At 43.3% G+C, this 6,406-nt stretch overlaps 1 long non-coding RNA gene across 1 annotated transcript; it reads left to right on the forward strand.

Moving 5' to 3' along the window:
• Positions 1 to 662: 662 nt before the first annotated feature.
• On the forward strand, positions 663 to 6,184 carry LOC117516637. Its single transcript, XR_004562502.1, has 3 exons — positions 663 to 780; positions 2,018 to 2,020; positions 6,170 to 6,184. It is a non-coding gene; the product is annotated as an uncharacterized LOC117516637 (long non-coding RNA).
• Positions 6,185 to 6,406: the final 222 nt, after the last annotated feature.

Raw genomic sequence — 6,406 nt, forward strand, 5'->3', positions numbered from 1 at the left:
AGATCAAAGGTCAAAGTCAGGAAAAATCTTGGAAAAATACCTATCCTTTAACATTGAACAAATTTTCAAAAAATCATAACTCTGTCAAAAAAGATTGTATTTATTTCATATTTGAGCTCTTTATGTAGGATGGTATCTGGATTACATATTTTGTGGTCATTGAAACCCCCTTTTAATGTACGTATATTTTACATTATACTATCTTAATCAAACGTGCTCCAGTCACTCTCATATTTGAAAGTCAGGTGCAGACTGGCACTCACTGTCGCCTGACAAAGTTTGATCCGTATTTGATCTGGATTGTGGATTTTGTGGATATTTGAATTTAATAGTGAATTTGGTGTACCTTTTCTCAATCAAAAGTGCTACAATACTCTGATTTTTCTGTCATGGATTTACTTACACTACCAAAATTGGATGGAGGTTCCAATTTTATGCCTGTTTGTCTGTGTTCGAGTTATCAGTCGGAAACCAAGTGCCAAAAAGCAATGACAAATTGTGCATAGCAAAGATAACCAATATTCTGTGAAAATTATCTGAAAAAGAATTCAGAACCTGAAAAAGTTGACTCCCCTGACAACACCACAAAAACACTTCAATTGAAGTACATGAACTAAATACATACTTCTGACATTTGGTCCCATCTAATTTAGCTTATGAAAAGCCACTTCTAACAGGACTTTGACCTTGAAATTTTTTTCCAAGGTAAAAATTTGTGGAATTGGAAACTAGTGTTGAAGGAGGTTTGCGCTCCACGAGCGCAGTACTCTAGTTTTGTATGTATTTTGGCATTTCAGTGGATTGTTTCTTTTTATTATACTTCCACTATCATCCGAGTCCCGCTTTAATTTGCCTCCTTGTGTTCACTGCTGTCAGTTTTCCCTTGCACTTCGCACAGTGTTGTGTTTGCTCCCCATGTGTCACAACTGCTTGGTTGTCGTCATGTGTTTGTGGGCTTGATTTTTGTTTTTCTGTCTCTGTCATCACAGGCCTTCATTATGTCTGTCATTATGCACCTGTCTCATCCTATCAGTGACAGATTATTAATCCTTAGTTTTCATTTTGTCTTTGTCAGTCCGTCTGATGTGAGTCATATATCTAAATCTGCTTCAGTGCTCCTCGCTATCCTGTCTAGGTGGTTATTTTGTCTTGCATACAGTGAATGTTAAACCATTTCACTGCAAATGTCCTGTGGTGTGCTTTGTGCCTACATTTGGGTTCAATTTCCAAAATAACCCAGAACAGGCTGGATTGCTCTGCCTGTAATTCTCTCCCATTAAATGACAATAGAGCCCTGCCAGCAGACTGGGGTGGTGTAGTAGCAATGCAACATTCTTTTACTACACTCAACAAAAATATAAATGCAATACTTTTGGTTTTGCTCCCATTTTGTATGAGATGAACTCAAAGATCTAAAACTTTTTCCACCATACACAATATCACCATTTTCCCTCAATATATTGTTCACAAACCAGTCCTAAATCTGTGATAGTGAGCACTTCTCCTTTGCGGAGATAATCCATCCCCACCTGACAGGTGTGCCATACCAAGATGCTGATTAGACACCATGATTAGTGCACAGGTGTGCCTTAGACTGTCCACATAAAAGGCCACTCTGAAAGGTGCAGTTTTATCACACAGCACAATGCCACAGATGTCGCAAGATTTGAGGGAGCGTGCAATTGGCATGCTGACAGCAGGAATGTCAACCAGAGCTGTTGCTCGTGTATTGAATGTTCATTTCTCTACCCATAAGCCGTCTCCAAAGGCGTTTCAGAGAATTTGGCAGTACATTCAACCAGCCTCACAACACGCAGACCACGTGTAACCACACCAGCCCCGGACCTCCACATCCAGCATGTTCCCTCCAACATCGTCTGAGACCAGCCACTCGGACAGCTGCTGAAACAATCGGTTTGCATAACCAAAGAATTTCTGACACAAACTGTCAGAAACCATCTCAGGGAAGCTCATCTGCATGCTCGTCGTCCTCATCGGGGTCTCGACCTGACTCCAGTTCGTCGTCGTAACCGACTTGAGTGGGCACATGCTCACATTCGCTGGTGTTTGGCACGTTGGAGAGGTGTTCTTTTCACGGATGAATCCCGGTTCACACTGTCCAGGGCAGATGGCAGACAGCGTGTGTGGCGTCGTGTGGGTGAGCGGTTTTCTGATGTCAATGTTGTGGATCGAGTGGCCCATGGTGGCGGTGGGTTATGGTATGGGCAGGCGTCTGTTATGGACGAAGAACACAGGTGCATTTTATTGATGGCATTTTGAATGCACAGAGATACCGTGACGAGATCCTGAGGCCCATTGTTGTGCCATACATCCAATAACATCACCTCATGTTGCAGCAGGATAGTGCATGGCCCAATGTTGCAAGGATCTGTACACAATTCTTGGAAGCTGAAAATATCCCAGTTCTTGCATGGCCGGCATACTCACCGGACATGTCACCCATTGAGCATATTTGGGATGCTCTGGACCGGCGTATACGACGGCGTGTACCAGATCCTGCCAATATCCAGCAACTTTGCACAGCCATTGAAGAGGAGTGGACCAACATTCCACAGGCCACAATTGACAACCTGATCAACTCTATGCGAAGGAGATGTATTGCACTGCATGAGGCAAATGGTGGTCACACCAGATACTGACTGGTATCCCCCCCCCAATAAAACAAAACTGCACCTTTCAGAGTGGCCTTTTATTGTGGACAGTCTAAGGCACACCTGTGCACTAATCATGGTGTCTAATCAGCATCTTGGTATGGCACACCTGTGAGGTGGGATGGATTATCTCAGCAAAGGAGAAGTGCTCACTATCATAGATTTAGACTGGTTTGTGAACAATATTTGAGGGAAATGGCGATATTGTGTATGTGGAAAAAGTTTTAGATCTTTGAGTTCATCTTATACAAAATAGGAACAAAACCAAAAGTGTTGCATTTATATTTTTTGTTGAGTGTATATCATGCATCTCATTTTATGTCACAGTCTGCACATAGAAAATCCAAAATAAATCAAACGATTGGATAAGGTCTTGAACAGAGTCAGACGTTTCAGACAGCATTCAATGTCTTTCATCAGTGAACTATGAATGAGTTTCTAAAGAAATGTAATATGCAATGTTTCCTTTAAATGAGTCTCAAATGTAATCAAGTCGCTCCTTTAGATCGACCACACGAGCTACTATTGTCTCTCGTAAGTGGTGTCCCACACACAGTTCTCTTTTCCTGTTTAAGGGTGAGGTTGTAGATCCACTCGTAGATTACCTCTCTTACTCCGCGTTCAAACCAGCATGGCTTACAATCCAGGATGTCAATTGACCTGAGGTTCAAAGAGTGTCCTTTGTTTTGTTCCTAGTGGTGGTATATGGTTGAGGAGTAGCTGCCCGCACTGGCCCTGCAGCTAGTCAGTCACTGTCCTTGAGTGACTGACTAGTTTCCCCAGTATAGGTGTCCTGAGATTGGGGCTCCTCACACTTGAGTCTGTAGATGACACTGGCCTTGATGCTGTTGCGGGGACAGTCTTTAGGGCATACCAGCTTCTGCTGAGGGGTGGAGTAGGATTTGAAGTTGGTGGCAATGTTAAACTTCTGGAAAATCCATCCAGTTTTTCTGACAGCCCTTGGACATATGGTATGGTGATGTTCACTGTCTTCTTGTTGTTTAGTGGTTTATATTTAGGTAGTTTCTTGGACTTGTCAAATGGTTTGAGGCTTTGTTGAAGGTCCATGTTTGGTCAAAATGTTTTGCAGGTGCTAGTGTTCTACAAACAGATCTACAACGTCATCCTTAACATTTCCTGTAGTTTTTCACCAGGTTTGCACACACTGCAGCAGGGATTTTGGCCCACTCCTCCACACAGATCTTCTCTAGATCAGCCAGGTTACTGGGCTGTCGCTGAGAAACAAACAAACAAGATTTTCTATTGGGTTTAGGTCTGGAGACTGGCTAGGCCACTCCAGAACCTTGATATGCTTCTTACGGAGCCACTCCTTGGTTATCCTGGCTGTGTGCTTCGGGTCATTGTCATGTTGGAAGAACCATCCACGACCCATCTTCAATGCTCTAACTGAGGGAAGGAGGTTGTTCCCCAAAATCTCACAATACATGGCCCCGGTCATCCTCTCCTTAATACAGTGCAGTCGTCCTGTCCCATGTGCAGAAAAACACCCCCAAAGCATGATGCTTCCACCCCCATGCTTCACAGTAGGGATGGTACTCAGCATTCTTCTTCCTCCAAACACGGTGAGTGGAATTAAGACCAAAAGTTCTATTTTGGTCTCATCTGACCACATAACTTTCTCCCATGACTCCTCTGGATCATCCAAATGGTCATGGGCAAACTTAAGACGGGCCTGGACGTATGCTGATTTAAGCAGGGGAACCTTCCGTGCCATGCATGATTTTAACCCATGACGTCTTAGTGTATTACCCACAGTAACCTTGAAAACAGTGGTGCCAGCTCTCTTCAGGTCATTGACGAGCTCCTCCTGTGCAGTTCTGGGCTGATTCCTCACCTTTCTTAGGATTACTGATGCACCACGAGGTGGGATCTTGCATGGAGGCCCAGTCCGAGGGAGATTGACAGTCATGTTTAGCTTCTTCCATTTTGTAATAATTGCCCAACAGTTGATCTTTTTTGAATAAGCTGCTTGGCAATTGCCCCGTAGCCCTTTCCAGCCCTGTGGAGGTCTACAATTTTGTCTCTGGTGTCTTTGGACAGCTTTTTGGTCTTAGCCATGTTAGTAGTTGGAGTCTTACTGATTGTGTGGGGTGGACAGGTGTCTTTATGCAGCTAAAGACCTCAAATAGGTGCTTCTAATTTGGAATAATAAGAGGAGTGGAGGTGGACGTTTTAGAGGTCTTTGAGGGCCAGAATTTCTGCTGATTGGCAGGTGTTGAAATACTTATTTGCAGCAGTAACATGCAAATAAATTATTAAAAAGTCATACATTATGATTTCTGGATTTTTTTTTTTTTTTTTGATTGTGTCTCTCACAGTGGACATGCACCTAAGAAGAAATGTTCAGACCCCTCCATGATTTCTAAGTGGGAGAACTTGCAAAATCACAGGGTGTTCAAATACTTATTTTCCTCACTGTACTTGATACACTTTTGCACACCTGTGGTCAAGAGGTTACATATCCTGGCAGAATGTTTGGTTTGTGGCCATTTTTCAGAGAATATGAATGAACCTTACTTATAAGGTTTTGAATAATCAGGTCCCATCTTATCTTAGGGACCTCGTAGTACCATATCACCCCAATAGAGCGCTTCGCTCTCAGACTGCAGGCTTACTTGTAGTTCCTAGGGTTTGTAAGAGTAGAATGGGAGGCAGAGCCTTCAGCTTTCAGGCTCCTCTCCTGTGGAACCAGCTCCCAATTCAGATCAGGGAGACAGACACCCTCTCTACTTTTAAGATTAGGCTTAAAACTTTCCTTTTTGCTAAAGCTTATAGTTAGGGCTGGATCAGGTGACCCTGAACCATCCCTTAGTTATGCTGCTATAGACGTAGACTGCTGGGGGGTTCCCATGATGCACTGTTTCTTTCTCTTTTTGCTCTGTATGCACCACTCTGCATTTAATCATTAGTGATCGATCTCTGCTCCCCTCCACAGCATATCTTTTTCTTGGTTCTCTCCCTCAGCCCCAACCAGTCCCAGCAGAAGACTGCCCCTCCCTGAGCCTGGTTCTGCTGGAGGTTTCTTCCTGTTAAAAGGGAGTTTTTCCTTCCCACTGTAGCCAAGTGCTTGCTCACAGGGGGTCGTTTTGACCGTTGGGGTTTTACATAATTATTGTATGGCCTTGCCTTACAATATAAAGCGCCTTGGGGCAACTGTTTGTTGTGATTTGGCGCTATATAAAAAAATTGATTGATTGATTGATTGATAACAAAAACTTTTTTTCACTCATGGTTAGTGGTTGGGTGAAGCCATTTATTGTGAAATAAATGTTAGAGGTCTTTAAATGCATAATGACAACAGAAACTAACCCAAATGACCCTGATCAAAAGTTTACATACCCCTGTTCTTAATACTGTGTGTTGCCCCCTTAGACATCAGTGTTCAAATCCCCACCCCTTGCACATTTCTCCATGTAATGTGGAGTTGCGTCAGGAAGGGCATCCGGCGTAAAACCTGTGGCCAATTCAACATGCAGATCCACCTTGGATTGCTGTGGCGACCCCAAGTGCAAATAAGGGAGCAGCCAAAGGGTCTGACCCCTTTGAAAAGTGATCAAATTACATGTATTTGTATTAAGCTCGGTGATGTTTTCACCCCCTAGAGGTTAATGCCCAGATGACAGACCTCAAGAATATTTACACACAAACGAAACAGAGTTTCCACCTAGGTAGCAGCCTGGTGAGATCACCTAGCTAACATTTGCATAAATGGT

This window comes from Thalassophryne amazonica, chromosome 9, assembly GCF_902500255.1.
Source record: "Thalassophryne amazonica chromosome 9, fThaAma1.1, whole genome shotgun sequence".
NCBI lineage: Eukaryota > Metazoa > Chordata > Actinopteri > Batrachoidiformes > Batrachoididae > Thalassophryne > Thalassophryne amazonica.